The 18,862-nt window shown below is 43.7% G+C and overlaps 1 protein-coding gene across 2 annotated transcripts in view; it reads left to right on the top strand.

Moving 5' to 3' along the window:
• SOCS5 (suppressor of cytokine signaling 5) overlaps positions 1–18,862 on the top strand; it is a 130,821-nt gene that overhangs the window by 28,684 nt on the left and 83,275 nt on the right. Inside the window, exon 1 of one of the 2 annotated variants that reach the window (XM_067703076.1) lies at positions 13,327–13,673. The exons of the other annotated variant lie outside the window; for it this stretch is intronic. The gene's annotated coding sequence lies outside the window, so the exon portion shown is untranslated. Of the gene's footprint in view, positions 1–13,326; positions 13,674–18,862 lie in introns of those variants that run through there. 2 annotated transcript variants of the gene reach the window in all.

Genomic DNA, 18,862 nt, shown 5'->3' with positions numbered 1-18,862 from the left:
CAACCTTGGTTTGTGCGGTCTTGGATTGTGGGTAGGAAGTTGCAGAGTGGAGCCACCACACGGCAGAGTGGGGCACAGCAATGAGGAGATTCTCCCACAATGATTTTTGTGGGAGGAAAGGAGCACCTGGGAACCCAGGTAGTGGAAGGCAATTGAGTTGTTGCCTACAAATTGATGTTGCCTGGGGAGACAGCTAAAGTTATCGTGTGCCTCTAGTGGTTCCTCTAGGAAAGCTTCCAAGAAGAGACTGAAATTGAGCTTCAGTTGGGCTTGAAGGGTGGTCCACCCACATTGTGCATTCAGGTCTGCATTTCAGCTCCAAGTGTTGCAGGAAAAAGGAGCGTGAGAGGATGGTCACGTCCCAGGTCTCGGGTGAGTCCCTGGGATGGGCTGCCAAGTGAGGGTCCTTGGCTTTGCGCAGGAAAGACTTCAAGAGTGAGCCATAGTAAAGTGAAAACAGATTTATTCAGGGAGATACACACTCCGCAGACAGAGTGTGGACAGTCTCAGAAGGCGGGAAACAGCCCCAGGGCATGAGGTCATCTGGGAAATTGCGAGCAGCCCCGAGATGTGGGGTAGTTAGTTTTTATGGGCCGGGTAATTTCATAGGCTAACAGGTGGGAGGAATATTTTAACTATCTTGGAGAAGGGGTGGGGATTTCCAGGAATTGGAGCACTGCCCACTTTTTTGGCCTTTTATGATCGGCCTCAGAACTGTCATGGCGCCTATGGGTGTGTCATTTAGCATGTGCTAATGCATTACAATGAGCGTATAATGAGCTTCAAGGTCTACTGGAAGTCGAATCTTCTGCCATCTTGGATCTAATGCGTTCTAACCAGTTTTTGTCCTATCCTCTCAGATTTGAGGTGAACCTGTCTATGAAGTAAGTTGTGGACTTATTTTATTTTAGTTTATTGTGATTTTAAAGGGCAAGGAGGAGAAAATGCAGACTGAGGCAAGGAATGTGGAACTAGCATTTATTGAGCCCTTCGAGTGCTTGAGATGGCTGCCTCACACGCATTAACTTGTTCTTCCTCACAATGATCTTGGGAGGTGTTATTTATTCCATTTTACAGAGGAGGAAACAGAAGGTACTTTGTAGCACAAAGTACCACAGCTAGTAAACAGAGAAGCCAGTTGCTGATTTGCTCTTTATTTAGTGTAAAACTTAATGAAAATTTTCTGAATAATTCAGTCCTTTTTAAAAAAAAAAAAAGACTTCATGAAGCATGCCATCCAATGAGCTGTGTGACCTGGGACAAGTCAGTGAACCTCTCTGGGCTATAGTTTGAATTTCTATAAAATCAAGAGGCTATTCTGGAGTGATCTACCATCTAAGAGCTTTTGACCCAGTCTTTAATTACCCTTGTTCTCAAAGAAGGACTTCCTCTTGCCCAGCCCAAATCTCTCAAGACCCTAAATCGTACTAATAGGAAGTAAATGATTAGTACTTATCAGGAGTACATCAGGAATTCACAACCATTTTGGCTGGACAGCACTTGTACAGCTATGCTGTAACTCTCCTAAATCAGGACCTATGAATAGGCAGGAGGATGAAAAAATATAGTGAGTGCTGAAGGGTTTCTACCTCCCCTGGGTTTCTACCTCACCACTCTCCGACAGCCACTGCAGCCAGTGTGCCTCAACCCTGCCATTATTCCCTGTGCAGCACAGGTGCTCCCCCACAGCTGGCCACCAGCATCACGGGAAGGGCCAATGGCTACCATGCTTTATCCCTGGGCAGGCCTAGCCAAGACACAGAGGCCGGATTGGCATGACCTCCCCTGCACCCTGGGAGAGCACTGTCCAGGTAGGGGAAATAAGATAATATTTATGAGAAACAATAAAATCTGCAGCAGCATGTGCACCTTGACATTCTAGGAGCCGTGAACTGAAAAGGCACTCCCTGACTCCCCGTGCAATTTGTCCTCACCTGGCCTCGGTGGGGAAGGGATCACATATACACACACACATGCGTGCATGCATGGACACACATGTACACATATGTATTTATATGCATGTATGCGTACCAGCTCTCTCCTTGGGGTTTGCTAAGCCTCTTACGTGAAGCATCAACAGCCCTAGGAAACTGTACTTATGAACTCTAATTCGGCTGGAGCTTGCCAGCATTCCAGGGCCAAGTCAAGGCTTTTAAATAGCTGTGGACTAGATTCTGACCTCAGAGCACAGACTGGACAAAAAAGGGCCTAAAGATGCCAGGGAAGCCAAAGCCCACCTTTCTCACCATCCATGTCCCTCTCTCCTCTCCAGCCTCCCAAACCCACCCCGCAATACATACACCAATTAAATCCCAGAATGGGCAATTGGGTATAAGAGAGACAGACACCAGTTGAAGCTTTGTGAGTGGGTGTAGCTGTGCCCAGTGCTCGATCCAGAGATGACCACCAGAGGCAGTGTTATAATTTAAGTCAAGTCGTCTTTGGCACCCGCCTGCATCTCACAGTTTAGCCTCTTTGTTCCCATCCCAGCCCTCCTCAGGCACCCCTCCAAGCTGCTCTGTGCAATTCAACAAAATTTATAGGACACTCCTCTGCTCGGCACTGTACTGAGGAATACAAAGTCGTTCTGATACTAGGTCTGTTGCAAGCTCTGTGACCTTGGGCTTCTCAAGTGACTGTGTTCTTGCTCCGCCTTAGAGAAACCGGCATGATGCAAGAAAGATGACAAGGAACTTGTACTTAGCGGAAAAGCCTAGGTTTCTCATCAAAAGACTGGCAAATAAACCTCTATCTGTATGTTTTAAGTTAAAGTAAGATGCTTAAGGCTTGTGTGTTTCCTTGTCTTATCTGCTCTAACCAATGTTTTCAAGTAACTGATCAACAGTAGTCCCATTTGCATTTGATGAGAGGATCTGCAATGATAAGAATCTTAATTCCTTTTTTTATTAACGTCTACAATTTGTAAGGGACTAAGGACGCACTGTGCTGGAACCAAAGGGAGGAGGTACTGGAGGGGTGGGGCAGGGTGGGGGGGTCTTGATCCAGGATGATTGACAGGAGAAAGGATCAGGCTGGGGAAGGACACATGGACCCAGGTCTGGATGCAAGGCCAGAGTAGGGGGTCAGGGAGGAGATGGGGCTGGCTGGGGCACAGGAACTTGTAAGAGAGTAAACAGTAGGAAATAGAATTGGATAGGTAGAATAGGGAAGAGGGAAAAAAATTAGTATGCACTAATTAGTTTATCATATGATTTTGCATACTATATATAGTTTCATTTAATCCTAACATCCCTGGGAATAGGTGGACCTGGGGATGGTGGTTCCTCAGCCTCTAACAGGGTTCATCAATGAAACTAACTTACTTGCTTAATCTCAAACAGCTAATTAGTGGTAAAACCTACATTCTAATCCTCCATTTCTGTCTCCAGGTCCAAGGCTATTTCTTTTCATTTTACCTCACCTGCCAAGTTACTACCATGTTAACTTTCTAACAATATTATATGAAATGGATTATATGTGCAAATGAATATAAATAATATACAAGTATTGTTTAAGAAAATTAAGTGCTTATGAACCCACCCCTCAACTTAAGTAATAAAATATTACCAATATTATTGAAGTCCCATATGCCCCTCTCTTCCCTTCCCACAATCCTGAAATGTGTGCCAGTGATACCTTTGTGCCTTATAATTTTACCACGTGTATTTGCTGTGTCATTGCCATTTGCCCCTCCAGATCCATTCTTCAATCTTCTCCATCCTTCCCGGTGCCCCCTGAGGCTGCCCTGTATGGACTGTACCAGGAGGCTCCCTTGATCCCTGGCTTTCTGATGGGTTTGGCTAAAGTGAAGTGCTGACAGGAGATCAGAGGATGAGGAGAATGAGGTTGGGATATTAGCTCCCCTGCCCTTCCCTGCTGGGTCACCCACGATAAGTCGGTTGCATTCCTCTACCAAAGGCAGGCAGCCCTCCATACAGCTCCCTGCCCACCCCTGGCTCCTTCAAGCCTAGGGAGGGTGAAGCTTCCGGACTGTCTTGCCAGCCCCCAGGGCACTACACCATTGTTTGTGGTTACCCAAACCTAGTGTTTCTCAATCTTTTTTTTTTTAATTTTCACACCCGCCCCCAACCACTATGTAGCCTTTTCAGATTTTTTTCCCTAATCTTCTTCCCCACCATGAAATTTTAATACCACAGACATACTATGTATCTATTTATGTACTATACATATCTCTGCTTTATACGTGACAAGAATAATACTTTTTTGCCCTCAAGAATCAATTTTTGCCCCCTTGGGGATAATACTGGCCTCATTGAGAATGCATACCCTAACCCAACTCACATTTTTTGTAAAGAGTGCCTTTAAGAAGCTTCATCAGCCACCCAGCTTGTGTGTGCCATCTCTTTCTTGCTAGAACACTGACTAGAACATACCTGTGTCCCTGAACAACATGTTTTTAGTTTTCCTGGGTTTTGATCTTTACATAAATGAAATGACATAGTGTATTTTTCTTGGTCTTGCTTTTCTCACTCAATATAGTTTGGGAGATTCATCCATATTGAGGTGTGTAGCTATCGTTCATTTTCACTGCCGTATAGTATTGCATTGAAAGGAACACATCAACATTTACATGTTCATTTAGTGTTGATGGATATTGGGGTTGGTTATTCTGAACATGTGGCAAAAACATTCTTGTAAGTGTCTCCAGGTTTGGATATGGATATCCATGAATGTGGATGTGGATATAGGTATAGGCATAGATATAAACATAGAGAGTATCTAGGGTACATACCTGGATGTAGAATTGCTCGTGGTAGGGTATGCCTATCTTAACCCTTAGAAGGAAATACCAACTTGTTTTCCTATACCTGTACCAGTGTACACTCACACTAATAAGGAGTTTTGGTTGCTCCCCATTTTTTCCAGCATTTGTTTTTGTTAGACTTTAAAATTTTTGCTCATCTGGTGGGTATGAAATGGGTATCTCACTGTAGCATCTTGTCACTTGTTCATTCGCCATTTGTGTTTCCTTTTCTTTGAATGCCTGTTTATGTCTTTTGTCCATTTTTCTACTGGGGTGTTTCTCTTTCTTCTTTATTCATTGGTATCCTTTGTATATTCTGGACACTAATCCTTTGCCAGTTACATATGTTGCAAATATTTTCCCAGACTGACTGTGGCTTGTCTTTTCACTCTCTTTAAGGTGACTTCTGATGAATAGGAGTTTAAAATTGTAAGGTAGAAAAGTGTATTAATCATTTCCTTAATGGTTTATGCCTTTCGTGACTTATTTGAGATACTCTTTCCTATCCTGAGTTCCTAAAATTATTCTGTAGTTTTTTAAAGATCTTTTAAATTATGCCTTTTACCTTTAAATTTTTATTCTGTCAGAAATTCGTTTTTGTACATAGTAGGGATCCAGTTTCCTTTTTTTCCTTATGTTAATAGAAACTAATTTTCCAGTCTCACTTACTGAATAGACTCTCATCTCCCTTGCCTACCTTTAGTACCTTCTCAGTCATATATTTATACATGTGTGGCTCTGTTACTGGATTCTTTATTCTATTCTATTAGTCTATTAATATATCCCTGAACCAATAACACAGTTCTAATTTCTATAAGCTTAATAATAAGTCTTGATATCTGGTAGAGTAAGTCTCTTCTCTTCTTATCTATTCTTTGCTCTTGGCTCATCCCTGTAAAAATTTTTAAATGGTTTGTCAGCTTCTTAAAGGGACTTGTCGTGGGTAAAAGCAGGAGCAGGGAGCAGCATCTACATGCAGAGCAATGAGGACCACTTGGGGCAGAGTAGGTGATGAAAGGTGGTGCCAGTGACCAGGTCATATTTGAAATCCAGTAGCCAAGGCCTCTGGGAGCCAGAACAAGATCACCCAGTATGGGGAAGCTCAGCCAATGTCAAAAAGTGATACGAGGCTGTCTCTACTTATTTTTATTAACCCGGTGGCCCAGGGACATCGTAAAGGTACTAAACCTCTGCCTTTGGGGAGGTTTATTAATGAACTGGAATTATTTATTCTGAAAAAAGAGAAAAACTAGGAGTGACTTAATTGTTGAATACTGTTCTAGGCCAAGGAGATAAGTGAAAATGGGAAAAGAGGCCAGAGTTGGGGATTCAGACTCATAGGGCTCAACTAATATCACAAGGAGACAAACCTAGCTGAACCCATAACACCCGCCTGTTTTCTTCCAAAAAGAATAGATGGTTCTGGTACAAATCCATGTCCATTTACTGGTATTTTTGTTTGTTTGATTGTTTGTTTAGACAGCACTGAGCATTTGCTATGGGCCTGCCTCTCTTCCAGGAACTTACCATGTAGTAATTTATTTAAATCCTGCCTACCCCAACCCAAATCAACTCAGAGTGTGTATCCAACTGATGATTTTCCTGTCGGTGTGCTCCCATGAGGAACAGACCACTGAGGGAAGCTGAAGAATTCTGTGTATAGACCTTCCAGAGCCACTCCTCAAGCCAGGCTTTTAAACATTTCCTAGTGATATTGTTTTGTGTGTGTGTGTGTGTGTGTGTGTGTGTTTGTTTTTTTGCAGTACGTGGGCCTCTCACTGTTGTGGCCTCTCCCGTTGCGGAGCACAGGCTCCGGACGCGCAGGCTCAGCGGCCATGGCTCACGGGCCCAGCCGCTCCGCGGCATGTGGGACCTTCCCGGACCGGGGCACGAACCCGTGTCCCCTGCATCGGCAGGCGGACTCTCAACCACTGCGCCACCAGGGAAGCCCTAGTGATATTGTTTATTTTGACTAAAGCCAGGTGTCAAGTTATGCAGTTTAAAAACAAAAAGAAACAGGATTGTGGTGACAACATTTTCTCTGTGGAAGCAGGCAGAAGGAAGGGGATGAGCAGGAAGACGGGTATTCTAGAACAGGCTGCCTGGAGCAGCCATCATACACTCCACAGAGACTGTATGAATAAGACCTGGCCCTCTGCTACAGGCCAGAAAGCCCACGGTATCAGATTCCAGGTATTGGTAACAAGCGTTTTCCAACAAGAAGGCAGCACCTCAAATCCTTTGTGGAGCAAGACAGGTTATAAATAGACCTATAAATTTTTTTAACTAGAAGGCAACAGGCTTAGCACAGCTATTCTTCCTTGCTGGTCCTCCTCCCTGCGCTGCTTTGCCTATTAAATCCCTGCTACCAGGCAGATCCACCTGCCTCTTAGCCAATCCGCTGCAGCAGCCTCAGGAGTGCTAGGCTGGAAACTGGCTTCTATTGACTCCAGGTTGTGACCTTGCTTGTGGAAAAGAGTAAATCTTCCTATCTTCTCTCTGGCTAATTGGGCAGGAGGTAGAGGAGACAAGAATTTATGCTACAATTTGCCACCTGCTGACTAGAACACTAATGTATCCATTTCAGAGGCAGGCTCTGATTTTAGTGACAGGCTGAAGAGAAAAAGGATGTAGGCTGGGTTTCTGGAACATGTAGTGAAGACCTCATAAAGCTTTTAACTACAAGATCCGAAGACTGGTATTTTACTGGTCAAGTTATATGTGGCTTGTGTTTTGTGTGTGTGTGTGAGAGAGAGAGAGAGAAACAGAGAGACTGATCTCATCTCTCCTAACAGATCCAAAGGCATCTGAGCATTCAGAGACTTAGAAATTATTTAGCGCAGGGCGTCTCAAACTTTGTTGTACATCAGAATCACCTAGGGCTTGTTAAACACTGATTGCTAGGTGCCGCCCTCAGCGTTTCTTTTTTTTAAAAATAAATTTATTTATTTGTTTATTTCTTTTATTTATTTGGCTGTGTTAGGTCTTGATTGCCGCACTCAGGCGTTTTCTAGTTGTGGCGAGCAGGGGCTACTCTTCATTGCAGTGCATGGGCTTCCATTGCAGTGGCTTCTCTTGTTGCAGAGCACAGGTTCTAGGCGTGTGGGCTTCAGTTGTTGTGGCACGTGGGCTCAGTAGTTGTGACTCGCGGACTCTAAAGCGCAGGCTCAGTAGGTGTGGCACACGGGCTTAGTTGCTCTGCGGCATGTGGGATCTTCCCTGACCAGGACTTGAACCTGTGTCCCCTGCATTGGCAGGTGGATCCTTAACCATTGCACCACCAGGGAAGTCTCCCACCTCCAGTGTTTCTGACTCAGTAGTTCTGGGTGGGGCCTGAGAATTTGCATTTCTCATAAGCTTCTTGGTGACACTGATGCTGCCAGTCTGAGGACCACACTTTGAAAACCACTGATTTAGTCCAATGTCCAGATCACAGATGAGGAAACCAAAGCCCAACAATTAATAAACGTATGTGTTTAAGGGCCCACAACTGATTATTAGCTAAAGTCGGACTAGAATAGAGACTCCTGACTCCTAATCTGGTGCTTTCCCCACGACTTCAGGCTGGTGCATGGTCAGAGTGCCATTCTAACAATAACCATGTTTTCCTTTATGGCTGAAGCCAGTCTCCACGTTGTTTCCTCTTCTGCTGCCCTCCCCAGCCCAACGTCACTGGTCCTGCTGGCTCAGTACATAAATAGCCCAGCCCAGCCCACTCACTCCACCATCCAGGGGGACTAAGAATCAGGTCCTGTTCCCAAAGCCTGGTGCCTACTCCTAAAGGCTGGTGCCTACTCACTCCCATAATAGCCTCACGGGTAAATGAGTGGAGATCTGAGGCCTCTGCAGTGACCATTGGTCATGCCTATTGGCCCCAAGTTACAGCTCTTCCTACATCCTCCATGTTCACCAGAGCTTTGACCTTGGTGTCTGACATTTAAGTCTTTTATCCTGCTTAGTAACTAAGTCCCCTTCTGAGGCTGGAGCTCCACTCTGAATGACCATCCAGCATTGGGGGACTATGCTTCTGTTGGTCTTCTTCCTGGGCTGGACTGTTGGCCTATTCCCAAACCTGGTGACTGGGTCCTACAGCCCGTGGGCAAACCTCCTACATGGTGTTTGCCCACCCAGAGGTCTTCTGGGCACTAATTGTCTCTTGAATTCCCCAGGGCTGCGCTCTGCCTGCCAGATTGGAAATCCCAGGCTTGACCTGGTATAAATCATTGCTGAGATTTTCATCAAGCTTGGGATGCTTGTCTACCTATCATGGGCCAGCTTCTCCATTGGATCAGTTCCCCAGCCCCATCTCACCCTAGCCACATTCCTTGGTTTGCCCAGTGAGATCCAGCACAAAGATGTCCCAAAGAGGGCAGGTGCTTCGAGTGGGTTTTCCCCAGCGTGGGGAAGGGATACACTGATCCATCCACGATGGTACCTTAGAGGCCTCTTTTCATTTGGAAGTGATGCTCCAGAGGCACGGTCTGAAAGCAGACAAAGAGTTGGCTCAATTATTCTGCATAAGGAATTGGTGGATACTGGAGGTGGTGGAGAGAATACAAAAGAGAGGACCCTGGAGAAGGTTGGAGTAGTTTGAGTGACACAGTAGGATGCTGTAACCTAGGGGGAAAGGAGCCAATAAGAGATTCCCTGTGTGGCATGACCAGAGGACTTATGCTGTTCAATTTTAATTTGTCTGCTGTGGGACAATATGAACTCTTCCCTGCTAAAAATCTGGATACACCTGTACAACTTTTGTGGTGGAGACGTGAAGAGTGAGAGAGCAAGACAGTGTAGAGAAACGTGCTCTGCTCCACTCGCCTCTGCTGAGACTCACGTGTAGCTAGCAGCACTGGATCTCGATTCTAGGCTGGAATCTGCTAGTTCCAGGTGGTCAACACTAGAGGGGTGAGCAGAAGCTAAAATTGGGTCTGCGAGAAGCAGGGAGGAGTCCTTGACACAGAAACAACCGCGGGTAGACTTAGGCAGGGACATGAAACATACCCCCTGTTTGCCAAACATACTGGAGGCTTTGAAGGCAACTCTTAGATGACTGCCGGGTTTTTCTGGGATTCATTGTCATTACACACTCACCATTTGAGAGAGCTGGCCTGATATGAGACACTCTAGAGTCTCTTAAATTTGGATCCAATTAACTTGGAATTTGTGTTCCCAGGGTCAGGGGTTTGGGTGAAATTATCTTTTTCTTGTCTGTGAAGAAACAAATCAGAAGTAGAGACAAGATGGTAGGAAACATGTTTAGCCTTTGTAAATTTAGTAATTCTTGGTTTATCGCCCTAGGGAAAAAATTACAATAAATACATTGATAGTTAATGGGGGTTTACAATTCTGGGGAAAATTGTTTTTAAAACCCTTGATCTTTTTTATACAATTTGATTTGAGGATAGTTCCAAACCTCTTCCTAGCCACTCCCTCCCCTGTAGAGAGTTGATTCCTTTGTTTCTCCCAAGCATACCTTGCATGGTGAGAAGACGCTATGGAAAGCCAGGTTGCCATTTTAAAGGCTCCCCCAAGCATCCTGGAATGGGACAAATTTTCTTTCTCGCGTCCAGGTAAGTGTCAATCATCAGGGCTGGAGTAGATTGTCAGGATGTGGCAGTGGGGATGAAAAGGGAGGCGAGGAAAAGGTTCTTGCTGAAACCATTCCCTTTCCTTCATTTGTTCCTAATCCAAGAGCTGCTGGAAAGTATCTCTCAGAGCACACCTTGGTCCTTTTCCTGAGAAATCCAAACTTGGAAGTGACTAGCAGGTCTAACTGTGCCTCTGTGGAATCTAAATTCTGGAAGGAGACAAAGAGAGTTCTGGAGGCCTCTGACTGAAGAGCCTAAAGGATTAAATCCAAGTCTCTTAACAGTCCCAAAAAGCTGTCAGGGTGCCTGGGCAGTGTGGAGCCAATCTGGACGATGCATTCCAGATGGTTTGCCTTCCTTCCTTGGGTTTGGGGCCAGTTGGAGCTCCCGGGCGGTCTCCCAAGGTAGACCCCCAGAGAGCACAGGGCAGCTGTCCAGATGGGAGGGACCAGGCTGAGGATCACTGTGGCAGGCTTGAAATTAGAGGGAAGGGCCCCCTCCTTTGTGCTGAGCATCTGGATATCATTTTTCAGGCTATTAAATAAACTAACTCTACTCTGCTAAATGCAGCCAATTCACTTTTTTTCAAAAAGCACTTGGGGGCCAAGCAGTTGCCCCAGAAGGGATCCAAATAATTTGGGGCTATATGATATGGTGAAGCTCAGAGAAGGGGCTCCAAAACTCTCTATTAGGCATCCAGCCACCACCCCCACTCCAACCTCCCAACTTCACCAGTTCACGGGCAATGACGCCACCAACTGCAAAGACTCAGGACCATGCCAGGTCTTTGCAGTATATTTTACTTTTTGTTTTTGTGCAAAATGTATGAGGCAGATGTAGAAGATTTTCTTCCATGTTGAAGGCTTTCTGATTAGGTTAATGAAAATAAGCAGGAGACAGATAGAAGGGTGGGGGCAGGGAGAGCATGTGAGAGAACAGAGAGAAGGAGCAGACTAGATGAGCCACCACAAATTCTCGGTGGACTCCAAGGTCTGTGAATCGGCTCTAGCCATTACTGAATTTTCTATTGCAGAAAGAAGGCCTATTTGCCTATGGTCCTGTTGCAACCGTGTGCTTTGGCCGGCAACCTAAGGGCAGGCAGCTAAGAGCAACCCCCTCCCCAAGGGGCCTGAGGAGGGGACAGGAGGTGAAGAGTGAGCTTCTACCTATGAGTGTCCCAGGCTGGTTGGAAGAGAAGCGGTCCCTGCTCTGGGGAAATCCAGGCTAACGAGGCAGCAGGTCCCAACGCTGGGGAGCTTCTGGCTTACTAGAAAAGAGTAATCACAGAGCAGCATGCGATAAACAATTGCAAGGGAAGGGAATCCATAAATATTGAGGGGATACAGGGAAGGGGTGAGCAGAACAGTCTGCGATTATTTGGAAGGAGAAGTGTTGCTAACAGAGAAAACCCTTTCCAATCCAATAATAACCTTACACAGAGGAAGCAGAGGAAGCCCAGGCACAGATCCTGCCCAACCATCCCAATGTCTAGTCTGTTGCTTTTGGAACTGTGCTTTAGTCAAGCTATTCTGGATACATTTCCAGAGGGTAAGTATTAGAGAATTAAAATCTTACACACCCAGTTAATCCCCGAAAGTCACCCTATTTGAGGAGTGGAAATGTCTTCTATATATATCTCCCAACTCTATGAACTACCTGTGATGGCAGAAGCAGGTTTCCTAAAATTTTCAGCCTAGTCCATGTTGGAAGAGAGTGATGACGTTCAGGACATAAATGTCTAAATATACATCATTATACATGAACAAGCCATGAGTAATCAAATACACAAATCTGTATACTCCAAACTTGTGGTGGCATACCACGATGTGATGTATCCACACACCCCTAACTCTTACACTTTGTCCTTAGGAATCAGTCAAGAGTATTGTTATCGCCATTATTTAGAGACCTCACTTGACCCTGGTCCTCCTGGATGCCTGCAAATCTCCAGCCCCGAGCCTCAGACCCTTGCCTCTCTTGACAGGGCTTTTCTAGGCTGCCAAGCAGCTCCCTGTTGTATGTATTAGTTAATTTTGATCTCGTTCATGGCAGCTCTGCTGTGAAATGTCAGTCCTGTTAATAGCTCACCATCAGGCTCTGTGCTTATCTTCTCAGAGTCGTACCTCAGGACTAACCTTTACCTTCTTTTATGATACCAGAACATTGACAGACTCTCAAATGCCATAAATAATAATTTTCTGAAACTCATCCATCTTGTAACTGAAACACGTCATGAGCACCAGCCAATCCTTCTGAAACAATATTGATGTAAGTGACAGGCACACAAGGAAATGATAGGTATTTTTGCCTCCAGATTCAAATGGAGTGTTTTGATATTGTTTCTCAGACCAGAAGACTTACATGGTGGAGAACTTTCCTGGACTGAATCTTTCTTGCTCACTTGAATATTAAGAGAAACTTTCTCAAGGGGTCCAGACAGTGTTGCTCTAATTATTTAAATGGAGCAACATTAGTTCTTGTCTTGTTCATACTTGGTAACCAGCGTTGCTCTTCTGCATGATGTTAATGTACTTTCCCACTATGGTTGGACCTCTGCCCTTGTGACTCCTGCTTCTCCACAATAGGTTGATGAGGGAGCCCGGGATTCCCCCAATCAGAGAAACCTGAGACGGGCCCCAAATCAGTTAGCCTAGGGAACAGAAGCAACGGGGGCAGGGCATTTGCTACCCAGCCCCAATTCCATGGCCATCCCATCTTCATTTCTTTTCCTGGAGTTGCCATGAGCTCCACTTGAGGTAGAAGCTCTGGTGCTTGCTCAGGAAGGAGATGCCTGGGGAACTATTCCATGATGAAAACTGGACTCCTTAAGGCTCTGCTCCATAGAGGTTAGGTCTAGCTTTCCTAGGATAACTCATCCCACCAGAGGAAATGAGCTCATCTGGTCACTGACCTGACAGATGGCAATGATTTGGGTCCAGAGTGCCAAGGAAAACTCCCCAGAAGATTGCTGCCCCTCCCTGCGGCTTTAGTGGCAGTGCCACATGGATGGGTCTGTCTGCCTGGTAGCCTTCTCACACCCACAGAGTGTAAATACCAAGAGCAGCCACGTTCCTTGGGATCTGCATAGGGGATGCCTCTGAGGGCATCTGACCTGATTTGAGTCAGCAGAGGAGAATCTGTCAAGCCAGATCTCATTCGGGAAATGTGGAGCTGTTTTTAGACTCTGACCTGGTAGAGTCCATCGTGGAACCATGAGCTGAGGAAAATTGGCTGAAAGGAGTAAGACTCATTTAAGAAGCTGCGATGGAGGAACACCCATCCTGCCCTGGTGGCTGGCTGCCAAAGTAGATTGGCTCCAGGTAAGTCACTGGCAAAGAAAAGAATACTTCTTCCTGCTCTGCCTCAGTAAACTGTGCATGGATCATGAGCTGCTGGAGCAAGGGCACGCCATGCAATTGGAAGGGCACCAGGAGGGTTTTGCAGCCTGTACTCCTGGGGCTCAATGAATTCTTCCATCTGATCTCCTACTTCCAGGAGGCTTCCTCTCCCCGCTTCTCTCCAGGTACCGTGATAGGCCTTTCATTTGATATTGAACTGCTATTTCCATATCATCTCTGTCCATGCCTTCATCTAAGAGAATTTGTTGTGTTCTTGGCTGACCGGGGTGAATACAATCTGGGCTTTTTTTCCCCCAGTTTCTTTCACTTGTAACTGAGAAATGAGATTACCATGCAGTAAGTACTCTCGGAAGAAGGTACACATATTTGCTGTTACCAAGAGTATCTAAATCCATAGCAATTCGTGTTAGAGGGAAAGGCACAGCAGTTTTCCTTTTTCAAGAGTTTTCCCTCTGATTGTTCATTTTGTCCTTGTAACTCTTAGGACCTTGTAGGAACGAGTCAAATTACCTCCATTTGACAGCTGAGGACAATGCAGCTCCACAGTGACTTGTTTGAGGGAGTCCAGAGAATTGGTGACAAAACTGATGTCTGGTCCTGATTTCCATTCCAGGGTTCTTTTTACCAATCTTCCTTATTTCATTCATTCAGTGTAGCAACTGAAGTGAAAAATTGCCTACTACATGACATGGTAGAAACAGGTTTGTAGTCTCACCTCCCACAGCCTGCCCACATAAACCATCTGTCCAGCCGCACCAAAATAGCATCGTGTTTCAGGCTCTGCACCTTTGCTCCTGCATGTCACTTGCTTGAACTGCCCTCCCCCAATTCTCTGCTTAATGAAACTTAACCATCCCTCAAGCCCAAGCTCAACTGCCCTCCCTTCTATATTGCTCTCCTGATTATAGCAGCAAGAAGTGGTGTTTCTTGCTTGGGATGGAGTTAATAAAAAAGGGGCAACTTTGATGCCATCATATACTGCCTTGGATTATAGCTTTTTGCAGGTGAATTTTATCTCCCCAAATAAACTGTGAGTCAAAAGGAGACAGAAATTTGTTTCACAGATCTTGTGTTCCCTAGAGAGTCTTGCATAGACTATAAGCTCAGTATTTACTGAATGAGCAAATGCGACATGGAGGAGGTTAAGTGGCTCCTCTACAGTTTCACGGTACTGAGACTTGAATTCAGAATTCCAGAAGCTGATCTCCATGTTCTTTCCACCAAGTCGTGCTGAAAACAATGCAGTTTTCACTATGATTAGCCTCTTTGCAGGTCAAAAATGGTTGAAAGTAGGCTACTTCATATTGGCTCAATCTAATACAATGCATATTGGGTTATTTTGAAAGAACAGAATAGTTTAAATGATTGGGCTCAAAAGCTGAACTTCCTGGGCTGTTGGCTTGCATGAAATGAGCAGCCCTTTCCCAGGGATGCCACTTCCTTTCATAAGTTTGAATTGATTCTCACCATGAGTCAATGTGGGAATAAAATATGGTGGTCATTAAGGTAAGGTGCCTTCATGGGCCAAACAAAGAGGAGAATGAGAGAGTGACCCAGTGTTACCTTCTTTTGATCATCCATGCACTATTTACAACTGCGCTGACTAAGCATGCTCTGCCCACAGTGGACCAGTTAATGTAGATACAGAAGTAACACAAAAATCCCTAATGGAATGCCAATCTAGTGACCATCTACGGCTACTGCAAATCATTTAAGTAAGAATCTTAAATTCAGCGGAATTTTTTGTCTCTCTTCTTTTTGTTTCATCTGAAGAGTTGAATTAAGGTTGGAACTCCAGGTATCATTCTGTAAATGAAATGTATACTCAGTCTGTATACTGAATCAATCTATATACTGAAATGGAATAAAATAGAGATAATTATGCTTACTTGGAACCTCTCAGGAAGCTGCTTGGGGAGGGAGACTCCCAAGGGAGTTACTCAAGTGACAGCAGAAGTGTGCTCACCTGCCTTCAGAGAGGGGTGGGGTGTGGTCAACTGTAGAGCTCTTCTGCTGAGCAGAGGGTACAAGTTTGGGTCAGAACTAAATTTCTCAAGGCAGTAGAGAAGAGACAGATTCTATCCTCTTTCTCTTGTGGTTGTCAGGCTGTCTTTAAATAAATATTAAGCCCATATTTAAGATTATGTGTTTGAAGCAATACCAAATTGGCCCATTAAGGCAGCTGTCTGTCTTGGTCTAGCCTTGTTTATCGGCATCATTTTACTTATCAAAGGAAATAGACCACTCCTTGAGCAGTCACAGAAACCACAATGGAACGCAGGTATCTTAACCCAGTCTTGCATCCTCTGCATTAACATCCCATTGCTAATACCAATTCATTCCATTTGTTTATTTATTAATGACAATTATCTGCATTGCTCAAATGACTTCCTCATCCAAATTAAATATTAGGATATTAGGTCAACAACATCAGTTTTCTGAAGGCCATTCCTCTCTGAAGTACAAAAGAGAGTTAATAAATCAAGCAAAGACCAACAGCCTACTTCCTACCAGGCGCTGTGCTGGGCACTGGATGTCACAGTAGGTTAGATCCAGTTTGGTTTATTCAGAAGACAACTCTGGTAGACAAACCAAGGAATGTTTTTGTAGAAGGATAAAAATAGTCTTTAGTACATAATCTTTACAAAATTATAGACACACCCTAAGCAGCTCTTGCTTCCTTTAACAACTCATTGTGAATTCTTTATCCACACAGTTACCTACGTTCCTATAGCATTTATTTTGCTCATGTCTCCAGTGCTTCTTGGTATGATGAATTTATAACTCAAAGACTAAAAGTAGAATTTCCTCTTACATGTTCTAAAATTACTCCCTTCAAAGTTCAATGGCTCCTTCTTCCCTTTAGTTTTAGTGATGGAAAATCTGGTGAATCATTCCTGATTACACAGTGTATAAACTTCATATTTTCCTAAAATCTAATCATGTTTCTGTTCAGTCTTCTTTCCAAAGTGCTTCACCCCATTCAGTAAGTCAACAGTCCTCAAGTCATTTCTGAGACCTTTCTGGAACTTTTCTAGATCTTCATGTTTATATTGATGTGTATTGTTTCCAGGAGAGAAGGCAATAAGTACTCGAGGTATAGACTACCACAGTTCTATATATATCCATGTTGATGTCTACGTAGTTCTTTAGTAATAAACAGGTCAGTATTTCACACCACAGTTTGTCATTAATCCATGCTTCTTACCCAGATATTTCATTGCTATATAAATTTCCTTACTGCAAAAACAAACAAAACACCTCTACTGAAGCAAACACCTGTCTAGAACATTCCTTCAAAACTCCTTGTCTACTGCTACATTCTATTCCCTGATTTTGGTTTGCTGTGTACACTTAAGCACTCATCTATGTGCTCAAAATAAACAAACATGCAAAACAAAAGAAAACCAACATATCCTTCCTTTTCTCCTGCAAAATACAAATCAACAAACCCTCTCCTTATTCCCTACACATTCAAATTTTTCTCTTGACCATACTTCTACTCCCTCACTAAACTCCATTTTCTCTTCTGGCCCATAGGGGTTCTTTGTCATCTTTTTTTTTTTTTTTTCCACTGGGTATATGTTGAAAACACAACAAAAAGAAAAGACTTCCCACTCTCCAACAAATGTGTAGCCAATGCGGCAGGGGGAAAGTAGGTCTCTTAGGCCAGATAAATTTTAGCGGTTAACAGTATCTTCTGTGCCTCGTACTTAAAAATACAGCTTTTGACATTTCATACTTCACAAACGTCAATTGTGAAACTTACATTTAGGTAATGATTAAATACTTTAAAAATAGACTCCACAACATTGCCTATGATTTAGCATGGCGCCCTGTGTATAGGAAATGTATAGTAAATAATTGATGAGGGTTTACTCTGATAACTACATGAGAAATACCTCACTATCCTATAGGTTATACTTCTTACTGCAGATGTCTGGTGGTAGTTTAGTCAGCTCTATGAATGTTTTTGTTGGATGGATAGAAATCATGTGGTGAATTGATGAGGAATGGATGGAGTGTATGGGTTTTAAGTTTTTAGGAGGTAATATACCCTTTGGGACCTTCTAGATAGTTTGAGGGCTAGTATTCTGCAGAATTAACACAAATATGACAGCGATATATATTTAAGTAAATTAATTAGTTCTAGAAAATGATGCGTTTTAATGTTTCATTGGTGTATCTTCAAAAAAGGCAGCATTGTATCCATTCACTCAGGAAAAGCTTTTTTTAAAAAAGCTTATTAAAATTGGAAAATTGTCCAGGGTGCCTTTAATCTTTCACTGAACTGTCCACTCTAAGTACTTTTAGTCTAGGGAGTCATCATTGCCCTCAAAACTTCCCAAAGAAAGCCTCTACTGAGTTTTTATCCTGAGTTTTCTAGTGACAGGTTCAATGCCAGTAGGGCTGCATGGACATGTAAGTGGGATCTTCACCTTTACATACTCAGGCCACTGAGCAGGTGGCATCATATTTCAGTATTGGGAGTGAACACAAAATTCACAGGGACAAATGTTGACCCAAGCATAAGAAGATTGTTGAGTCTAATATTCTAAAATATATAATTAGTCAATGACTAGGAACCCTTCCACACATCAGTCTGGAAAGATAGTCAAATACAGAATGTTTTCTTTTTCTTAAACGTCTGCACTCGTTAAGTAGACAATACTATGTCCGTTGCTAATTTTTGAGGCCTTGGACTCAATTTTACAGTATAGACGTAAACAAAATATGAGGACAAAAGAAGCAATTTTTTTGAGAACATAATGAAAGTCCCTGTCAGAAGCTACATGTTGTTCATGAGAATCCTGTTGAAATAGAAGAATATAATAAAAACCAACTGTCCTTTCCTGCTGACTTACTTTTTGAAGAAAGCTGAAAAAACACAGACATATGACTTGTGATTTGAGAGATGCCCAAATAAACTCCTTCAACATATTTATATACAAATGACCCCACAGAGATCTTCAGCTTCAAAGATGCTATGGATTATGGAAGGATCCATGTGCACCTTCCTCCTGACGGGGCCTCTGAAAGGCAGTATGCTTCCCTGTCCTCCAGCTGCCTTATTCATCTCAGAGCAGTCCATAAAGATTCTATAAAAATTCTACAGAGTTGAAGATCCCACCAGCTCTTATTTACAAAGC

Source organism: Pseudorca crassidens, chromosome 14 (assembly GCF_039906515.1).
Source record: "Pseudorca crassidens isolate mPseCra1 chromosome 14, mPseCra1.hap1, whole genome shotgun sequence".
NCBI lineage: Eukaryota > Metazoa > Chordata > Mammalia > Artiodactyla > Delphinidae > Pseudorca > Pseudorca crassidens.
The sequence above is the reverse complement of the archived record's forward strand: the minus strand, read 5'-3'. Positions and strand labels throughout refer to the sequence as shown.